The sequence below is a fragment of the Tachypleus tridentatus genome, chromosome 6 (genome assembly GCF_004210375.1).
Source record: "Tachypleus tridentatus isolate NWPU-2018 chromosome 6, ASM421037v1, whole genome shotgun sequence".
Lineage (NCBI taxonomy): Eukaryota > Metazoa > Arthropoda > Merostomata > Xiphosura > Limulidae > Tachypleus > Tachypleus tridentatus.
Genome location: NC_134830.1, coordinates 92964762 through 92988126, shown reverse-complemented (window position 1 = coordinate 92988126; position 23365 = coordinate 92964762). Strand labels below are relative to the sequence as shown.

General features: G+C 29.4%; 1 protein-coding gene across 35 annotated transcripts in view; it reads left to right on the top strand.

Annotated features, from left to right (window-relative positions):
* The window catches only part of LOC143253054 (uncharacterized), a 64869-nt gene that overhangs the window by 40231 nt on the left and 1273 nt on the right, over positions 1–23365 (top strand). For 6 of the 35 annotated variants that reach the window (XR_013029347.1, XR_013029346.1, XR_013029345.1 and 3 more), the window contains 5 exons: positions 1003–1115; positions 5929–13020; positions 14274–14482; positions 16375–16588; positions 17034–20774. The exons of 1 other annotated variant lie outside the window; for it this stretch is intronic. The gene's annotated coding sequence lies outside the window, so the exon portion shown is untranslated. Of the gene's footprint in view, positions 1–1002; positions 2996–3049; positions 3788–5928; positions 13021–14273; positions 14483–16374; positions 16589–17033; positions 20775–20981; positions 23056–23365 lie in introns of those variants that run through there. 28 more of the 35 variants (XR_013029352.1, XR_013029353.1, XR_013029356.1 and 25 more) reach the window with 22 other exon arrangements.

Sequence of the window (23365 nt, the reverse complement as noted above, 5' to 3'; positions counted from 1 at the left end):
GATCATTGCTGTATTAAGTTTGATGTTTTGCTGCATGTGGAGATAAGGAATAATGAGTTTTTGTTTACAAATTCCAAAAGGGGAAAACTTTGAAGCAAAGTAACAAGAATCATCTGTTGTGAATTGGGCACCTGAGTTATTTGGAAACTGATCAAATATGAAAAAGCTTTAAAGATACACTTTTAAATGCTCAGGGTAAACATATTCCTTATAGAAAACAAGGGGTGGCTGCAACTAGCAAATCAGATTGGCTCACAGATAGTATAAGAGATGAAATTAAAGAAAAGCATCATAAATTTAAGAAATTTAAATTGAGTATTATGACAAGAGATTTAGAATGTTATAAAATATCAAGAAAGCTGGTTAAATAGGAAATTTTGACATCAGAAAGAACGTATGATAAAGGTTAGCTGAAAATTAGCAATATCAATTTCTTTAAGTCCAAAGATGATGATAGAAGGTAATAAGTGACAATACTTACAAATTCTCAACAGTGACATAGTGTTATCAGGCAGCTTCTATGAATGTAGGGTCTAGTCTGATAAACGTACAGGTGATAAAGCAAGGTATAGTAGAAAATTACCATTTGCTAGTAAACTGTAAGAAATGTCACATTATGTAGAATCTTTAGAAATTTAATTTTCATTTTGTCAGTATTGATTCTGCTATGTTGAGATGAGTAAATCAGGACAGAAAAAGGTCAGTCTGTATATTATAGTATACATTATGTCCATATTTGTAAAAGGTTTGTTGGAAAAAATGTACATGTGTATATATATATACACACATATTTATATATAAATGCATATTTCAAAATAAAAAAATGTATGTGTCAATCACAAAAAGTAAACATAATCAATACTTGAAATGCTTCACAATGAAATTTTGTTTGTTCATAATTTGAGAAATTCTCTTTAGTTTTATATATAAACAATTAACTCAACAATCCATTTAAAATATTGTAGTTACGTGGATATACTGATTTTGATTTTTGTTTTGCAGATAGAATTTATTGTACTACAGAGATTTTCAAGAGACATCAGAATCAACCAATATGAACTGTGATGCCTATGGAAAGTAATATTACTATGATCACAAGCACAACCAACACAACAGTAATTACCACTTTTAATGATTTTATTTGGGAAAAAATTCACTGGGAGAAGGGCATTACATTGTCATGTAAACATTCATAAGAAGGTGAGCAAGAGGTTCAGTAATTTTTATTAAAACTAATTTGATTATTCAAATTAGTAAATCATATGACAACACAGTTGCTGTATAGTCACAGTGAGATGGAATTTTGAGAGCTTCATTTTGACATTTGTTAGGTTGTTGATGCCACCCAACTTGTATCACTGTTGGGAAAGGAACAAAGCCTTTTCTGATGCAAAATATTCATGCACGTATATCGTAAAAATGTGTTTATATTGGTGATTAAGAATTTCTAATAGGGGATATTCCTTGTACTTAATGGCATCAACAAAGAAATATTGAATAGTTTGGGTCACAAGGACCATCCAGAAGGAGAATTTGCAACATGTCTTACCATTGTATATAAGCAAAATGTGGTATTTTTTAACAGGTGAGAATCCACAAACACAAAATTGTTCATGTATCTTAGAAAACAGTGCACAATGTCATCATAAAAGATCTTCATCTGGAAAAAGACAAAGATTTTAAAAGTTGCTTTAAACAAACATCTATTTAACTACTATATATCTCAAATGGATGGAAAATGGATATTCATATATCAGTCAAGCCACCAGACACAATAGGTATGGACTTTTTTGTGTTAGGGGTGTTGGAAAACTGTTATCTTCATACACAAGATGATCTATGGAAATTATGCAGTTAGGGTTGTTGTGCTTTGGACATGATCCTCTTGAAATGGATCCTTTTGCAAAGAAACTGCACTTTTTGGGCTATTGTCAAAGTGAATGGTCATCAGATAGGTCATGGCTAAATGTTATGAGGCTTTAAAATTGCTATAATATGACATACTCAATCTCTGTACGTGTATAACTAATAAATCCACTATATTGACAATATTGTGTAGGAATACTCACCAAGAAAACAACACTAGCTAGTATTATATCAGTAATTCACAGTATTAAAAGAAAATGTATTATTACCATTAGCTGGTGTAGCCAGGGGAGTATTTCATTGATATCACAGTATGTTTTTAAAGAAATTACTTTTGTTGCAGTAATCATAGAAAACAAGTTCTGTCAGTAACAATTAAAAGGCTGTTATACATTTATCACTTGCACCATAGCACCAGAAAGATATTGTTATTTGTTCACAAGTTGTACATATTTTGTTACTACTTTTTAATACACATGAAGTGACATTATTAATGTGCATTATGAGAGGTACTATTAATGTATGTTGTTTTCAAGATTTACTCTGCTCTGTCAGTTGCATTTATTGTAGTATTGTGTTGCATTCTTTCTAAAAATATATTTTTATTAGGCTTTTTAGATATAGTTGAGTTTAAAAATGAACAACATGGATAAAGGTATAACCATCAGTTAATAGTACAACTATGAAATGAACACAGATTTTAGAAATATTTGATATGTATTTGCTTGTTTATCTCTTTTGTAAAAAGTATATGTGTTGTTAGGCACTAGCACAAGTGACCCATGCCCCAAATTTCCATTTGGTGTCATGAAAATGTAGAATAGAAAACCATGATCAGTATCATACTGAAACACAGAAAATTTTTGCATCTGTGGGCCTGAGCCCCATGTCTTTTGAGTACACAGCGATGCCTCTAAATTCTACAAACATGTAATTTGCTGTAACCGTAACTGATTTTTTGTACAAAGAAATGTGTTATCAATATGAAGAAGTAAATAACACAAGTAGTTGTCATACATATTAAGAATTAGCTGATATTGTTTGCTGTATTTTGTTTTTACTGAAGATACATATGAAATGTATCTGTATTACGTTATAGATAAATTGAAATAAAGATTCATATCTCTGTATTACAAGGTGTATTTGAAAATTCAATTCTTTTTTTGTAATTCACTGCTTTCAGGACTAGGTAATTAGGCTATGGGCAAATCACCTAGATCTGATTCAGATCTCTTTTGTGCAGTTTATGAACAATTGTTTGCAAACAAGTACGTCTTTGCTTCAGACAACATCAACTGATGGACCAACCATTTAGGAAAAAATTTCATTGCTCTTTTTGCTTCAAACAGTTTAGTCGGCCAACAGATGTGAAAGCTCTGATTAAAATATGTCATCAAAATTAATTACTCATTAAAATCAGTAATCTTGACTGTTTTGGATCAACATATATCAATCAGGTGTTTTTATGTATTTGTCACCTCAAGTAAATAAGGGAACTTGTATTTTTTGTGGTGCAAATTACTGTTAAACAAACTAACCTTTTAATAATCTTTGTTTCATTTACATTTCAAGAACTAATTTTGTTTAATAAGTTCAAATGTCAAAATTTTTTTTAGATCAAGTAGACAATGTCATATATTTTAGTTAAAACTATTTGTAATAATGGAGTTAATTTCTCAGTTATAAATTGATTTATATTTCTAAATTTTCTCTTACTGGGAAAAAAATGAAATGTTTTCTTTAAATTTTGCCTTTTATATATTTTATGTTTTTCTTCACATAGAACTATAAGATATTAACTTTGAAAATTATTTCATATAACAAAATTCTGAATTTAACATCATGTATGTATTTTGTGAATAAAACAACTTGTATTTTCAGGTAAATAAAGTTGTGTACTCTGAAGAGAGAAAATAATAAATGTCTGTGTTTTACATGATTTGTAGGTTGAGACTGAAGGTTAAAAAACATCAGAAGACTATCATAATCTTATATAGGATAGTATTCTGTCTTGAATAATTAGGAAAAAATGCGAATATTAAAATAGTAGCTAACAGAAATCAATATTTTTTAACCCAGAGTAAGTTTGCCATGTGTGTGTCAGTTAGTTACAACAGAAAGTGTTCGTACCCCTGCGTCCCAAGTGATTTGTTGCTCATAACTTAGAAAGTATCATGATTAGGCTAATTGAAGTATGATATATTATAGATATATACTAACGCACATCTACATAAAATTTTATGTAAATTAAACAACAAATATACTGTTTGTAAACAAATAACCAAAAATAGGAGGAGCAGAAAGTGTTTGTACATTTCAGAATGTGTGACAAAACTGATATTCCCATAAAAATTTTGTTTAGTTTGGTGAATAAACTACATTATACCATTCCAGAACTAGACACTGGGTTCATAATTATTGGAATTTAGCCAGCAAAAAATGTACTTCTGGCAATTTAGCGCCGTATCTATCATTATCTGCTTGGTCATGATGGCGAACCAAATTATTGTAAAATACAAGCCTCGTGTGTCTCTTTCCGGCATTGCTACACAACTTAATGTGCCAAAATCTCCTGTTGAAAGCATAATTGTCAAGTTTAAGCTTACAGGATCAACTGCTAACCTCTCTCATTCAGGATGCCTCACCAAAATTTCAGAGAGAACCAGGAGGAAGGTTATCTCTGAAGTGAGTAGGAACCTTCGTTTAACATGTAATGACATACAGAAACTGGTAAGGGAAACTGGGGTTGAAGTAAGCACCTCTGCAGTTACGAACATGTTACACTCTTCTGAGTTCAAAGCATGCCGTCATCGTAGAACTCCATATTTAAAGCCTGCTCATCTAGAAGCACATTTGAGGTATGCAAGAAAGCATGTAGATAAACCCTTTACCTACTGTAAGAGTATTCTTTGGTGAGACGAGACTAAAATCAAGCTTTTCGGCCACAATGATGTTCTCTATATTTTCCGTAAGAAGGGGGAACGAAATCTTCCAAAGAACACCGTCCCTACAGTTAAACACATAGGTGGCTCGATCACGCTATGGGGTTTCTTCAGCTCTTTTGGTGTAGGCAGCCTTCACTGCATCAATGGAATCATGAAAAAAGAAGAGTACATTGATATATTAGGCACTTATATCAAGAATGATGCTCGCAACTTGTGGCTTGGGCATCGTTGGATTATCCAGCATGACAATGACCCTAAGCACACATCGATATATGTGCAATCCTGGTTGCAGAGGAACCGTATAAGCATTCTGGAGTGGCCATCACAGTCACCCAATTGAAAACGTAATTCACCTGAAAGGCAACACAACTGACCATTAAAGTAGACACACGAACACTTCCGGCCCCTCCTATGTTTGGTTATTTGTTTATAAACAGTTTATTAATTGTTCAATTTACATAAACATTTATGTAGATGTGTGTTAGTATAATATTTATAATATACTTTACTTTCATTATCCTAATTGTGATACTTTTAAGCTATGAGGAAAAACTACTCATGATGCAGGGGAATGAACACTTTCTGTCATAACTGTAAGAATGTGATTGTACAAATAAAAACAGCTGAAGAAACATACTTCAATAGCAGCTGAAGCACCAGTTAGTTTTATCTGTATAAACTTTTATGATTAATCTACAGTACTATTCAGTGATTTTAAAGAAAAACATAATTTGGCTAAATACAATATATGTAAGATGTAATTTTGTAGAGTTGAAATATTAAATAATTCTATTTTTTCTGCCTTTATGTGAATGAATGTGGAAATAAGTTTTTCAGGTGATGTTGTGGAGAGTAGGATGTTTGTACAGAGATTATATTGAGTCAATCCAATTTATTGATGCTAGGGTTCTTAAATAGCACTAATATTTATTTGTACAATATAGACCATATAAACCATACTTTTCACGTAAAACATGTTTGTATTTTTGTGAAACCTATTCTATTATACTTTGGAAAAACCATAATAATCAGTCTATGGCATAAAGTAAAAAGAAGTTAAAGTAATAAAATAAATCACAGTTATTGTTAATTTACTTTTTTTTCTTCTTCATTTTAGGGCAGAAGTATAAATGCAACATATGTCATGCCTGGTTTGCATTCACATCGGGTCTGAGCAGGCACAAAAAATTTATACATGGGAAAACTATCATACAAGTATGCACTGTTTGTGGAAAGGGTTACCAGAGACCAGATACCCTGGTTTCTCATATGAAAACTGTTCATCATTTGACAGAAACAGGAACTTGAAAGAAGGTGTTCTGATGTGAGACTTAACAAGAAGCTGGTGATAAGTGTATGATGTGGTATTATAAATACCTGAATGTGTACAGGTTTTATATTAATATGAATTTCCTATTATCATCAAAATTTGAAGGCTGAATGTAGACTTGAAAATCAATGTATTCCCAAAGTAGATTTATAGCATTTTACAAAGATGAAAAGATTTAGTTATGTGATGAGTTTTGACTAGTCTTTTAAAGTGACAGAGGGTACATTGATGTACAAATATATTGAAAAATAAATTCTTGATGATTTATTGAAGATTGTGTAAATAATAAACTGTAACAGAGTTGTTTTTTTTAAGTTATAAGTGCCATAATTTAACAACATTTTCTTTCATTCTACATAAGTCAAGACATTTTTTGTTACATACTTAACTGGCACAGTCTTCTATTTGCATTTGTTAAGCTGAGCACAACTTAAATGGTATCTGAATACTAATATAGTTTCTTATTAACTACTTATTCATATAACTTTTTATTCTGATTCAACAAGATTTGGTCTTCTATGTTCCAACCACAAACACTTGCATAATGTGTAGAAATTACTGTTAATTATGCTAATGTTCTTGTTTGTTTGTTAAGTACAATCATTATTTAATATTTAAAGAGTAAAATATTTAACTATTAAAATCTATAGAAAAGATGCATATTAACCCAACTTGCAATAAAAAGTTGAAAAACAAAATAATAAACATTTATTACAAAACATGTTTTGTTTTGTACTTCCTACAATAATTCATAAATAATATTAAAGTAACAGTAATGCTTTGTTTTGGTTAGTATGTTCTTTCCTTTGGTTATTATAGTTAAAGTTATATCATTCAAGTTTTATATAAAATAGTAAAATACTGGTTTTTAACATTTATTTCACTATTTTTTTATTTGTTTACTTTGTATCCTTGCAAGCTAAAATTTTAATTATGAATTTAACTATTCACTCTTGTACTTTATCTTCTTGTATGTATTATCTCACCACGTACTTGTCATGACTGATTACAGAGTTGCTTCATTGATAAAAAGTTTTTCACTGTTTAAGCAGCTTACAAAGAATAAAACCACATTTTTCACATAAGTATATACAGCAAGGTTGTGGCAACTACATCACATTCACTAGGTTAGTAGCCTATGTAATCACCTAGTCTAAGTATTATTAAATATATCTTTCCTTTTTTTTTTTTACTTTGGTGTAGCTAAGTACAAATTACCATTTATGTTTTTTCTCTGTTCTAGCTGCTGATTTGCTACCTCTTCAGGAAAAATCTTAAAAATGACTATTTTATGTTGTCTAGCAGCCAAAAAATTTCACTCATAATTGTAAAAACAGTTATCAATTATTAATTACATGAGGCTAACAACCATAACTGTAAAAATGGTTATTTTCTAGAAATTAGATTAGCTGACTGTATAGACTATTATCAAAATTTATGCATTCCTGTGAAAACAGTTACTAACTAGTGATTAGACTAGCTGATTGTATAGGCTGTTGAGCATAACATAATTCACATATAGTTATAAAAATGGTTTCTAACTATAGTAATTAGACTAGTAGATTATATAGGCTATTAACTATGACAAGCTTCACATACAATTAGAAAAAAAGTTACAGACTAATAATTAGACTACTTGATTGAATAGGCTATTAACCATGACAAACTTCTGACAGTTGCTAAGTAGCAAGTATACTAGATGATCATATGGGCCAGTTGCTCCCAACTACCATTCCATAGAAATTTGTTTCAAAATATAGCTACTGAAACATATTCTATTACAGTGTAATATAAAAGAACTTTAAATGTTAATATTGTATGAAAAGGTCTATGAAATTTTGGGATCAGAACTAGCTGGCCCTCTGTTGGAAGAAAGCTGAGAACCACTGATTTAGGGTATTATCCATGACAAACTCTACATGTAGTAAACATATATAAAATTACATGTGATGAAAGCTATGCTGATTTTATGACAAGTTTTTGTCTTCTTTTTTTTTTTTAAAGTGTACCAAAAATATGTTTTGGTTGGGGCATGAAAGAAAAGTATACTTCTGTTGTGAAAACTAGTATTTCCTGACATGGAAGTAAAATATGAAAGTACTTTTTTTTTTTTTGTAAACTGTGCACTTTAAACCTTGTGGTGTGTGGGTGATCACTGAATTACTTATCTGATAGATATATTTTAATTGTTTTCAATTTTATGCAAATATTTTTATTGCATAACTGCAGTATACAAAATTGTTTAAGGTGTTACACAACCTGAATTTTGTAACATTTATATTAATAAATGCATGTAATTATTTTGTTTAAAGAATTTTTGCAGATATGTTTTTCTCTATGACTTTTGTGTAAGAAGTGTTTTATTAGATATTGAGAAAACAATTTTAATACTGTCTTGTTCGTTTTTGTGAAGGAGTATAAAATGTACTCTCACCTAGTGCAATAAATGTGTAAATAATAACCTTTTAATATTTTTAGTTTGAAAAGTACTACACATTTTACTTTATATAATGTATGATTTATTCTGTAGTGTTATGTGTTTTTATTAAAGAGAAGTTTAAAAATTGTATGCTCTAGCATTCATAAACAGAGAGTTGAGTATATTGTTAAAACAATTTTGAAAATCAGCAAGATACATGTCAATCTCATCCTGTGTAGGTGGTTAATAGTATTGTCTATATCAGAACTATAGTTTGACATTGTTCACATTTTTTGGGTAATGATGTGATGCCACTGAAAATTTATTGTTTTTGCACTCCAGCCATGGTAAGCAAAGTCATCATATTTTAAGATAGGAAAATCCACAAATACAAAGGTTAGTGGCAAAAGCTGTCCATGCAGCAGCACACTACATCATCAAGAAGAATCTTTAGACTGAAAAAGTAACACAAATTTCTTGCACAACTTGTTTGTTCAACTACTGTGTATGTAAAGGAATTAGAAAACAAAATGATATTAATTCTCTTCCTGTGAAGATATAATGGTCAAGTTGACAACTGCATCAGTGGATCTCTGTATAATCCAACTGTTAAAATATGTGCTTGAAACTATTATATTTATATATTAGATGGCTTATGAAAAATATGTATGAAGTAGCAGTGTGTTTTGGACATGATAGTTTATTGATATTGTCTTTTGCAATAGGAACTGTGTAGTAGGGCTATTGTCAAGATGTCATCAGATAGAGCATTACCAAATATTATAAATGAACTGTAATGACATGCAAGTCTCCAAAATCATCTTAATATAATGTACTGAACATCTGTATAAGAATATTTATATTTGCTTGGTATTCACACATTCTTTTTTTTTTTCTTCATGAAAGAGTTTTGAACCCAGGAGAAAAAAATTATGTAGATTGCAAAGATATCAGTTTTACCTCTTGTTAGATATATTAAGTACAAGTTATTTGCATTTATGATATTTATATAAAAAATATTAATTCAACTGATAAATTTTTACTATTTCTGTTGATACCATTTATGATTTTGCTGTTTCAATTTTGTTAGAAAATGTTTTTTTTTTTATTTTAACTATTACTTTTCTCTTTTTCTCACATTCTTTGCAGTATTTTTTAGAAAAAGTATAATTAGACTTGTTTTATTTACTTGTGCCTGAATCACCTAACTTATATTAACTAATGAATAATTACCAGAGTATGCTCACTTAGGTAAGAAAAACATGAACAAGCAATGTAAGTTACTGCCCCTGTGTGCTTTTGGCTGTATTTTTTAAAAGTTTGATATAGTACTATGGCAATTTTTAACAGATTATTTAGAAATTAATTTACAAATTATTTGTAATTTTTGTGGAATCATTGATTGTAAGATTTCTGAGAAAAAGACTCAGTGTGTATGCAAAGTATCAAAATGAAAAACAACCTTACTTGAAAAGACCTCATGTGTTCTAATTGTGCTCTTTTCAATGAGGACAGTCTCAAGCATTTTCAGTTGACCTAGGTATTTAAAGTTCCATTGGAAAAATTGTTATGGAATTTTATAATATTTGTACATGCAGTTGAAGCATTGTTTTTCTCTCAGTGTACACATTTGTTATATTTTGAAATGGCAAGTAGAAACTTAAAATTATTAACAATAATTTATTTTGTCAATATAAAGTTTTTTTAATATTGATTTTACACTTTAGTTAGACTTTAAATAATAGTTTTGATCTTTATGTTGTATTTTCTTCTGACTACTTTTACAATAACTAAAATTAAAAAGAGGTTAACATTAAGTTATGATTGTATGGTTGGTCTGATACAATTGTAAAACTTAGTTATTCCTTTCAAAACATAAATTATGAAATGTAATTTTTATATGTTTGACAATACCAGAGCCCATGCATCTCTTGTACCCTTTCTTTATTTGCTTTTTATTCATTAAAGTTTAGTGAAATATGAAGTATATGCATGTATGAACTATAAAAAGATATGCTTGTTTACTTTATGAGAAGCTTAGTAGAAGCCAGATAATTTTTTTCAATCATGCAAAATACAGTTGTTCATCATAAACCTGAAATGACAGCATATAAGTATTTATACGTTCTACACTTATCATTAAAATAACAAAGTTTGATGTACTATGATATATAACATCCTTAGTTGTATTCTGTGAATTATTCTTTGCTCATTTTCAGTTATGTATTATATACAGTCCTCAGCTAAGAAGTGTAGGTTCAAACCATTTCAGCTCTGATCAACCCAGATAGTTTGATTATAAAGTTACCTAAGATCTTGGATACAGCATGGTAGAGGTTTTATTTTATGTTGTGTATATCCTTCTCACTCTTAGCAGAAAAACTGTAGTTGTTTAGCTTGAAATCTTGGTTTAGTATTATGTGTTTGTACGTTTTGTGCATAAACTGTGATCTCTCATAAGCTCAGTTAGGTTAATGATAAAGATTTAATGAAAACAAGTTTTATCTGTTTTTAGATATAAGTAGCAAGTTAGCATTGCCTTATTAGTATTGTTATTCAAAAAAAGATAAAAATAAGAGTTTTTCTGCAGGTGTAATTAAAAAACATGTTGATATAGGGCAGAAACTGTATATGTTTTCTATAGTTAAGTCTGAAATATTTCTTATTGTTATACTTTTTAACACTTAAGCCATATCATTTGTAAAAATGAAAAGTTTAGTTTCACAGGTTAGTTTTTGTGTTTGTGTATTACATAGTAGTATATTTAACATCTCAATAATTAGGATTAAATTTTTAAAGTGATGAAAAATTAAAAGGATAGGTTTCTTTATTAAAATCTTCATTAAATAAGATCAAAATATATAATTGAAGTAAAACACCAAAAAATAATGTGATGAATAATTCTGTACTTTTATTTATCATTCACATTACTAAATAATTAATTTCAATTAAAAAAAAAAAGATGAGAAGCTTTCACTTTTCTCATATTATGAAGTATTATCAAAGCAACATTTAAATTTCATTTTTGTTCTACATAAACCACTTTCTGTCTCGAGAAAAACCTAGGTTTTTAACAAAAAACATGAGTTTCTAAGACAAATTTTATGCAAACCTAATGTTTGCCTAAATGGATGAAATTTTCTGCAGTCTTCAGTAAAATACTGTCAACTTTTTCTCATTGATGAACACACTGATATATTGCATTATGTGAAACTTTATTAATTATACAAATATATAGCCATTTGTTATTCTCTGGATTGAAGTGGAATATGAAAGGTTTGATATTTTATTGAAAACATCTTGAACTAGTTTGTGTTGGTTTACACAGGATGTGAGAGGTTAAATGTTGATAGTATTAGTGAATGCATAGTTGTTTTTGTTGTACATTATAATTCACTGTAACTTGAAAGGCTTCAGCTATTTTTTGATGAATGTTCTTTATTCTACTTGATTCTTGGTGAACATGATTAATTACATTGAATTAAAAATTCAGCAGTAAGTCTTAATAGTAAAGAAAAAAAATGGTCTTTTTCTCCTACACCAATAAATGCAGAAAAATTAATTTAACATTAGTGTGTTTTCTCCTTACTTTTAATTTAAAAAATGCTTATATGCAATTATGTTAATATTGTATGTTGCTCATTTCAAATTAAGCCAAAGCATAGCCCACTGCATGATTGATCTGATGTTTCATAGTTCATGCCACACTACCATTAAAAAACAAATTGTGCTTCACACTTTTTAGTTTTAAGAGCATTATACGAGTTGTATGAAGATTCAACTATATCTTTACAGTAGTGATATGTTTGGGTTGTTATTCAGATCTGAACCTCCCCTCTCTCTCTCCATATCTTCCATTTGCATTGAATGAGTATACCAGTTAGTATAATGTATTTTTGTTTTAATATATGCATATATAAACATTTAATCAGTAGTGAATTATAATTTAAGAATTATATTTCTGTCCATTTGAATTTATATGTTACTGTTGATAACATGTTATCAAGGTTGAGATTGTTTATACAGAGGTTTTGGCTTAAGTTGATGATTGGCTGATAATGTAATGGAACTCAGTTAACAAGCTGTATTTTATACATATGCACACACATGTCTACTTGTTTGTCCTAATAATTTAGAAAAGCAGCATTATATACTTTTATTTCAGTAAAATATATAATGAAATATTGCCTCAGGGTGTGAGATTTCCATGAATATATTCAACATATGGGGTGCTGTTAATACAGATATTTGTATAATTCTAGATTCATGTAAATGTTATAAGTAAACTTGGGACTACTTATGTGTGATAAGGATTTTTTTTTTCCATTTCCATGTGGAAATACATATGGCATCATACACATGCATTATTGACAAAAGAAAAGTTAAACCTCAGCATACCTTGCAAATTACAAACTAGGTTGCAAAAATATTTGAAATAGCTATGAAACAGAGACAGTGTGGTAAGTATTTTAGTTTTCATTTGGACTCTTTCATAAAGGTTACACAATGTTGTTTACACTAGAATATACAAACAACCGTGAAAATTTTAATATTCTGTAAACATAATGTTGTGTAAAAAGTGTTCTATAGGAAACGATTTAAATATTAAACAAATATTTTTTTATGAATATGTCCATCTTCTAAATTATTTGTATTTGTTACATGATGCATGATTTTATAAAAGAGAGTATGTTAACAAGATTTCCACTTAATATATAGTGATAGATTAAATTTTAGATGTACTTTCATAACATGCTTAATTTTCCCATTTTACAGAACAAGAAAAAATAGTGCAAAATAAGTTCTTCCATGTTTACTTTTTAGCCAGCACTCTGTAGACATCGTTTCCAACACATAAATATGGCTCACATTGTGACACCTGTAGAAAGGCCTTTAGACACCCTGATATATGAAGAGGAAACATTACATGATTGTCCATTGTCTTCAAAAAATAAAGATCATTTTATACTACCAGTTTAGTTTCTTATTTATTTATGGAGAGTTAATTTTTTTTCTCTCTTTCTCTAATTTTAAAGATATTTGAAAAGTAATGATATGGAAAAGCAGTAGAGGTAGTATTTGTTATTAAAATAGATACTGGATAGATCATCAAAGTATGGTTTTGAAACAATAGAAAATAGTTTGGAGCATATATAAGAATGGTGAACTTTAATGCTTTGAAAGGCTGCAAAGTATAAGTATTGATATTACATTTTCAAGCAATAACACCTTAAATACATAAAAGAAAAATCAGAATAAAGATTACCTCTAACATTTAAAGATTCAGTTGTGGTAAAATTGAAAAGAATGTAGAACATACATACATTCAGCACATAAAAGAACCATCTTAAGTATTGTTTTTTGTTATTTTTACTGTATCTGTAAAGGTTCAGGTGAAGTAAAAGAAGTTGGTTTTCCTGTTATCTGTATTTGAATTTTGTATGTTTTTAAATTTTCCTTGTTCTTCATTTGAATGTATAAATTACCAATATGAAATGGAATATTTTTTCACAGTTGTTCCCACAAATAGAAAAACAACTCAATGATGTGTTACTGTTGAGTTTTTAGGTGAACTATGATTTCTGAGAAAGGTTATTTGATATATGTTGCTGTACGGTTATATTACAAAAATGTTCTGTTACAAATACATAGAGAAAAAATTATTCTTGTTCTCTTTCTGTCAGAAAGTAGTTTTACTTTTTTTCTTTTTCAGCCAAGAGATTTCAATGTATAATTTGTGAAGCCAGGTTTACTTCATCTTATGCCTTGAACAGACACCAACGGTTTAAGCACTGGGAGAGGAGAACTTGGGTTTGTAGCTTGTGTGGCAGGATCTATACCCACCCAGAAAGTTTATCACGACACCGAAGAATAGATCATAAGATATTTGTACGAAATGTAGAAAATTGACATAATGAAATGGTACATTATGAATATCATATCAGATTTAAATTTTACTACATTCATATTTGAATAAAAATATGCTAAGAAATACATAAATTTTTGTGCTGCTAGCATAAGATGATCTGACATAGGTCAAATACTGTAAAAGTTATAATAAATATGACAATTCACCAAAATAAACATTTTTATTCCAATGTACAAGCTTTATCAGAGGAGAGCTTCATCATATCTATATAGACTAGAAATTAGTTAAAGCTATGCTCGTATTATGTAACTATCCTTTGAAAAAGAGAATACAATACGAGTAAATGTTAGGATTAAAATAATTTCATCAATAATCATATTTATTATCACTCTGTATAATATCTGTCATTCATCAGTCTCCTTTATGATTGTTGAAAACTAATTGTAAAATTGTTTTTGTAATTTTTTGGGTTTTGGTTTGTAGACATGATGTTTATACTTTGATTTGATTAATTCATTTTAATATGTATACAAAGTTTTTTGTTTTTACACCTTAAGGCTACTTTTTATCAAAGAAAGCCAAGCATGGCTCAGTTGTTAACATCCTGGACTGTGAATCCAAGGGTACATAGTTTATGTCCTTTGACACAAAATTTCACTTTGCATTTTGAGACATGAGTGCATTGTATGGGTTACAGTTAAATCTTATTATTTTATTAGTGTAATTAAAGAGTGGGTGACTAGCTGTCCTCTCTATAGTCTATCAGTTTAAGATTATAGATAGCTGAAGCACTTAATTCTTGTAAATGTAGAGTTAAGACTTGCTGAAAGAAGAGCTAGAACCTCAAAAATAAATATTTGCTATTTGTTAGTACTGGTGATTGGAAAACTGTCTACTGTGATTTTGAGATTTTAAAACAAGCTATCAGTGTGAGACTAGTTTTCATTGTATTATCAGAATTACTCTATTGATATATTGGTATTTTAAAAAATAGGTTACAGGATATGTGAAATAGCATGGCCATAGTTTGCCAGATATTAAAGAAATATATTGGAATTAATGTAATTATAGCTTTTTAAAGATTACTTCAAGATGTTTAGCATGGCACAGGCTGTCATATTGTATGTTGATGTTTGATGTAGTATGATAAATACAATGATATAGTGTTAAACATGTATTAAAGTGAAGCCAGAAGACACCAACTTTATGTTTCAGCTTTTTTCTATAGGCATCTTTTTTTATTTCCATTAAATGGTACACATGGTTTAATGTTACATACTGTTTTGCCACCAGAATACAGCATTTCAGTTGAAAATATAAGTAAATTGATTTATTACTGTTTATTGAACTACATTATGTGCAGTGATGATGTTTTCTTATTAATATTTTCACCACTTTGAATTTAAAATTTTGTACTGCACAAATTATTATTGTGAAATTATGACACATTAATAAACAAGTTGAAAAATAATAATTTTTTCAACAGCACTTCATGTTACTAGGTTATTTGCATGTGATGTTAATGTTTTGAACTCTCAGAATAAAATTTAAAAACCTTATGTACATGTAACATTCAAATAATTATTTATAAAACAAACAATAAGAAAGATATTTACAAGAATCAGCACCAAAACTTCTTAGCTTATTTTTTACAGTAGATTCTAATTTTAAATTTTTTTATTTTTATATTGGAATTTCTGTGTTAAGTGATTAACCTGTACTTGTTTTGCATTTATTAGAATAAACCATAGTTGTGTATATTTCAAGAAGTAGTTGATTTTTTTATCTCTGTTTTACAGAAACTATAACACACACATTAATGTTGTGTTATAGGTAGCACACTACTAGTAATTTTTTCAAATGTGTTAAACCTTTGTTAAAATACTTTATTATGTAACTTTTCAGAACATAGATTTAAGACTAATAAAAATGTTAATATGTTTAGGAGGCAAGTTTGTCTGTCATCTATGTAATGAAGAATTTGCATGGGCTTCAGGACTAAACAGACACCGAAGAACAGTTCATGGAAAGAAACAAGTGTTCCACTGTTCACTATGTGGAAAAATTTATCATCATCCCGAGAGTTACTCTAAACACAGACGAACAGTACACCAAATTTTTGGACACCATCTTCGTACTAGTTATTTATAAATTCTAAGGTTCATATAATCACTCATAGCTTTATGGGTGTGTGTGATAAATGTATCAGTATAAATCAATGTTTAGCATAGTTCAATGAATAAATTTCTTATTAGACATTTTGTGGTCTTGTTTCTAAGAAATTACTTTTGAGAGATGAACAAAATAAGATGTGTTTTTTTATCTTTGTAATTTTTAAACTTTAATAAAGTGAATGGAATGAAAGCATATTTGATGCATACTGTTTGTGGTCTGCATTATGTTAGTTAAAAAAGCAAGTTGTATATCATACTTTGTAACAATTTGAAATAATTCACAAAAGTGGTAACTCTTGATACTGAAAAAGTGAAAACATTCATTACCAGATTCTCTGTTTTTTGTGTAATTCCATACATTAATATTTAAGTAATATAGCATTGAAGATTAGTGGAAAAATAATAGCTTGTTTTATTTTGAATACTAAAGCTGGAACTGAGCAAAATCTGGAAATCACAAGGGTATTCCACCTGATTGTGCCAGGTAAATGTTATGAATAAAAATTAAAGTTTTACTACATACAGCTGATAAAAAATCTTGTTTGAACTGTAAAGACATAGTTCTTTCTAATATTTAAAATTTAGAAGTATTAAGTGTCAAAATTAGGTTTATATTTAAGGTATTGCATGGGCAGTTATGTTGTGGGGTTGGAAATACCTTATAGACAATACCATTGCTTTTTAATGTATTGGTAAAATGAATAAATAGAGATATAGAAAATGTGTTGCATTGTGGCACGTTCTTTGATGTATAACTAAGAGTCAAATTTTATTTTAATGTCTGTACCTGTCCAATGGAGCAATAGATACATATTTTCAAATGATATATAGATTTATGTGGATGTTTCATTGTAGGAAGCATATTACTTATAGTTTCAGGTGTTTTGAACTTCATTAAAGTAATTTTAAAATTTCTCATCTATCTGTGCTTCATTTATATTTTAACATTTTTATTCATTCATCTGACTTAAAAAATACAGAACTACTTACTGTTGGTGAAACTTTGAATGATTATTGCCTAAACAATGATTTGAAACTGTAATGATGTTTTTGTATTCAAATAATTACAGCTGAAATCTCTCTCTCTCTTTGAGTTTCCTTTAGATAAGAATAACTATCCTCAGTATCTCCTTAAAATATGGCATCATTTGCTTGATGTTTTTAACAGCCTATTTGTGATTTTCTTCTACATTCAACTCTTTTGCAGTGAAAGCTGTAGTTTATCCTAGAAAATGTTTATAATTGCTTCCCTTGTTTCCCTGAGAAAATGTATTATTTGATGAAAAAAAGTTCTTAACATTGAGCAGTATCTATCTTTGGAACATATAATTGGCTTTTGTCTTCAGCAAATATTTGTAGTATATTATTCTGTGCCACATTTTCAGTGTATCTCTGTGTTGATAACATACTCAAGCAAACCTTTCTAAACCTCTGTTGAAAAGTACTTTTCACAATAAAGCCAAATGGAAGTCTTCATTTTAACAGGTTTTCCTACTTGTAAGATACATTTTATGTTTTAGAGGGCTCTATTTGGTTTAGGTGTACAAGTATCAAATTTAATGAATAAAATATACATATGTAGTAAGAAGTTTAATGTCACACTTGGAACATGAATATGTTTGATAAATTGTGTGTTTGCAGAGTCAGTAACTATTTGCTCACATCAGAAGTTATAATATTCCTAAACTGAAAATGTATTTCTGATAAAACTTCCCTCTACTTCCAAGATTAGCTGCAATCCCACATTGAAAAGGAGGAGGAACCAGTGCAAGGGAAGAACAGACCTACACCTTGAAAGTGTCCGAAGCATACTTCTGTTTATGAGACAACCAGGTTAGATTATCTGAGGAGAGACTCTGCAGAAAAATAGAAAGTAATCCCAATGTGATAATAAATAATCCCACAGAAGAAAAGTGGGCCAAGGAGGATACATCCCATGGTGTAGAATGACTAGGGCATACTCATTAATTCAATTACATCCCAAATATCCTTGTTGGTTACCAAGGTCCATGTGACATGACAAAGGAGTAGCATTGAGCCAGGGATCTGGGAATGTGGCATCTGGTTACAAGTGAAGTCCATTCTTGCAACAATGAGCTTGGTTCAAAATGTGCACAGGTCAATAATATCACTTTTGTGAGAAAAAATGAGGGAATATTCAGAAGAGAGATGGAAACAACTCACAGAAAACTATGATCCACAATGTAGAGGAAAGAATCAAGGGAAGAAGATGGACAATCACAAACCTGTGTGAGGACGTGTGTTGACTGGTTCACTGACATTTGCACAAGAGTAGGATGAGGGCACCCAATGGAAAGGATGAATTGCATTAAGACATCTTACTCTACCATATGCATCACTACATCCAGAGGATGGTAGACTTTCTACACCAGCAGAACATCACCACCCTACTTTAAACTTCCATGTTTATAGCCATCTATGTGGAACATATCCAGCAGGGGACGTCCATTGTTAACCACTCCAGCAGCTTAGAAGTGGTAAGTGATAAAGACTCTCATACTTCACTGGAAAAAAGGAGGGAAAGAGCATTGTAGAGTTTGGAGGAACTACTACACCTGAGAACGTGCAATGGGTGATCATGATACCCTATTTTGAAAAGTAGACAATCAAGGGATGGGCAGCTATATTGTCTGATGCTTCACCCATGCCATCCATGAACGGTATGGCCTAGGATGGGCCTATTTATGAAGCATATATTGCAAAACTAATTAACCTTCCAGTCATCTTCTGAAACATCCCATCTAAAAGGTGACCATGTGGACTTATGGAAAAAGCAAACAAATCAACATGACAGAGTGTGATTTGTGTTGTGTATGTTAAACTACAGTAAACCACTTCATAGCAAAACTGAGACAGAAGAAAGACACCTGAAACGTGAGTACTACTAAATGAGAAGGGATAGTTTGGTAGTAGTGCATGGAGATAGTCGCGTATGTCATGTCATGATGATGCTCTCTTATTTGTTGAGAGATGATGCATGTTGATATGCATGCGAAACGTTGGAATCTTTAATTCCAATTGGGTGGGGAGTGCAGAAGGCTTGTGCCATGCATTATAAAAAAATTTACATATACAGGGCATCACAAAATGGGAAAAGCTAATCATGTGAGAAGAGGGAAGTACCTTTCAGAAATATTATGCTTTTCAGTAATTGATACATTGATTTCTAATCCATTCATATAAATAATCAATATGGATAGTTCAATAATTATGGGGAACATGGATGATAGTCATACATTTAAGTGTGAGTATTAGCTGTATATTCTGTGTTGAATATTGTGAGTGACTTGTTATGTGCAATGTAGAATGAAAGTATTTTTTGCCGTAACACAAAGCGTATAATAATATATCCCAATATTTAATGATCCAGTACTAGTTGTTCACCTATTGGTGTTTGAATGAGCTGTAAAGTGAGGATGCTTGGCTAAACCAACATATTTGTCATTTTGCAGGTATAAGGAGCTCTTAAGAAAATTAATACTGGATATAATTTACAGTTATTATATAAGTCATTTATGTTCCGATGTCTCTGCATTCACAAAACCATATACTATATGAAAATTTTGATAATACAACTGTTTTGCTATCAACAGAAAACATTTCAAAATTCATCAGTCTGCAAAATCATCAGTGAAGTATTTTAATGTGTTAGAGTCTTTGTAAAATTGTATGCTGTAACATAATAGCAAGGAAATCACATTAAAATAAAATAAATTATCTTGTGTTTTAAAATGTGTTTAAATTAAGGTATTTTGTTATATTTGGTGACATTAAAAATAATTCTTAGTGATTATAACTTCATCTAGCTGTTTACTTGTATATTGCACTATTGTGATATGAACTAGATTGTGAACAACAAAATACATCTGAGTGACACTAGGTAGAATGTTGCATCTTTTCGTATGCATACATACTTTTGACCTGTAAAGATTTTTTGGGGTTATTCATATTGTATTATGATTCTGTTTACATTGACTGCATTGTATTACAAATTAATTTGTTGCCATAAATTGCCTGAATTTCGTTTTCTGAGGTAGCAGTTTCAGCTGTTTTATGCTTTAGAACATATTTGTTTTGTCATTTTTCAGTATCAACTATGTCACTGTAAATTATTTTTACTTGGAAATGTATATTAAAAATATTAATATTTTTTGTTGTATTTAATATAGTGGTTTATTCAAAATGCTCTTTGTAACTAAAGCTGTGCTTATTATAACTAGTCTTGAAATTTAAATTTCTTTTTACAAGCTAACTATGAAAAACAATCATCTAGAAAGAAACAAAACTTGCACTGTTTATTATTTATTTATATGACTGTTATGTAGTAAATCCTAAACTAGTCTTTGTAAATTTTTAGTACTTCACTTTGAAGTTGGACTGAGACCACTTCCTGTCAGAGGAAAACCTGTTAAAATATCCCGAAAGTCAACAGCAATGGCTTTGGACACATACTGTTTTTTGTGTAAACGTGGCTTCTTTGACAAGTCTACATACAAAAGACATATGAAATCTCATCAAGTGTTCCGGGAAGTTTTCTACTGTGGTTTTTGCCACAAAGGTTTCACACTAAAAACGAATCTTAGAGCTCATGAAAGAAAGTTTCATGGAAGACTATTTAACTAGTGATTTAAATGTGGTTTAATCAGTTTTCCATCTTAGTGATAATATACATGTATGTTTTGTTTATACATCTATTAGTATACATGCAAGTAGATTTGAAAATAATTTATAAAATTAAGACATGATACAACATGTTCTGATTTTTAAAAGTTTAAATGCTTTCTCAACATCATGTTCATGCCAAAAGATAAAATTTGTATACTGTATGATGAATTGAAGAACGTTTTTAAAAGTTATTAGTATTCTGGTCAGTTATCTTTGTAATTTCAAGTACTATTTAGACATATTATTAAATTGTAATATATGTAAATATATAGACACATACACACACCAAACAATACAAAAACATTATACTTACGTGAAAAAATTTTGGTTATTAGCAAAAATACCTTCCCAAGATCTTCTTGTTTTCTTAATTTTATTCTTGAGGTAATCATGCAACTAAAAAAACCATACATGCATACTCATAACTTGTAAATATGTTTAGTCATTTCTGTTGTATATATTTTTACCAGAAAATAATTATTGTTGGTAAAAAAGTGTTCATATACTACATATAGATCTAGATTTGTGAAAAGTTGAAAATATAACCAATAAATTATATACATATTTTTTAAAGATATAAATAATATCATGTATATAAGTTTGTTATTTTTTCTACTATATTCAAACAAAGGAAAGACATACTTGTTCTATTTAGTTGCACTGGGAGTAGATTTGTTCTAAATTGATAACATTAACAAACTTGTCATAATAATCAAGATATAAATTTCTGTAAGTGTAAAATATGAGTTGCATTTTAACTTATTTGAAATAATACTACTTTAAACAATAAAAAAATCAAATTATTATAAACATCTACTATCATACTGTAGCTTTAACATAAAATACTCAAAATAACTTGTAATATTTCAGTAACTTAGTATAAAGAGAACTTGACAGTAAATAAGTAAATGATCCTGGTGATTTAACAATAAAATTATATGGTAACCCTAATTTGTTTACCCTGCAATTTGTGGAACTTCCAACACATGAACAGATGTTCAAATCATCAGTCATTCGAAATTAACACTCCTACGAAAAGTGGGCCCTAATGGGGCTTAATAATTGATGAAATGAATCAAATGAAATGGCAATTTCATTTAAATACAAATTTATTAGCCTAATATTAATAAACTTTCAAGTTGCTCTGGGGCCCATTAGGCCCCACCTTTCGTAGGAGTGTTAAATAATTTCAATATTTCCAGCTGTTTGGTATCTTAATTGGGCCAGACACTGTCTCATCAAAAATTACTTTGATTTCTTCTCATAGTTCACTGGTATTACTACTTTGTTCATGAAAAATTAAATGGTTCCTTTCTTTATACCTGTAATTCTCACCATTTGCACAATAAATATCCATAATTGAGGAAAAGTATGAAATACAATGTTTTGTCCAAAAATGTCTTTCATATACAATGAAAAATATCAAGATGAGCTTTGATTAAGCTGGTAGTTATGAAACTGTATTGATCTTCAAATATGTGTCAACTGGTTAAAATACCACAAATGGATATATAGTAACACTGTCATAACATTTTCTTAGCATATAATCAATTAGTTAAATTATGAAATTATACTCTGTTGAAGTAATAAAATGAATATAAGAAAATAAGAACACTTTAATTTGTTTGAAATTTTACCATTTGTTATTAGTGAATCTCCATTAATTGTCTATAAAATGTTTATCACAGCGTGTAAATTGCAGGATTAATGGTATTTCATTATGGAAAGGGTGTTCTGAAACTGTTGAATAAAAAATTTATTGAAAATATCATGCAGAAATTAAATATTTTTCCGACAATTCAGTTTGAAAAATTAAAGGGTCATTAGATTATAAAGTGGATTAAATCAAACTTGCACATTCCTTATCTGCAAGTTTGCATATTTTACTTCTAAGAAATAATATGAAGGCAATACCACTAAGTAGCTATCTATTCATATAAAAGAACATATTCCTAGGAAGCATTAAGCAACACATGACAAATTTTAAATAAGTGTTGCACTGCCCATGTTCCTGAGAGTAACTTTATAATAGTTGTTTGAATTAAGGATGAAGAGCAGCTGGGGTTTTATGAAAAT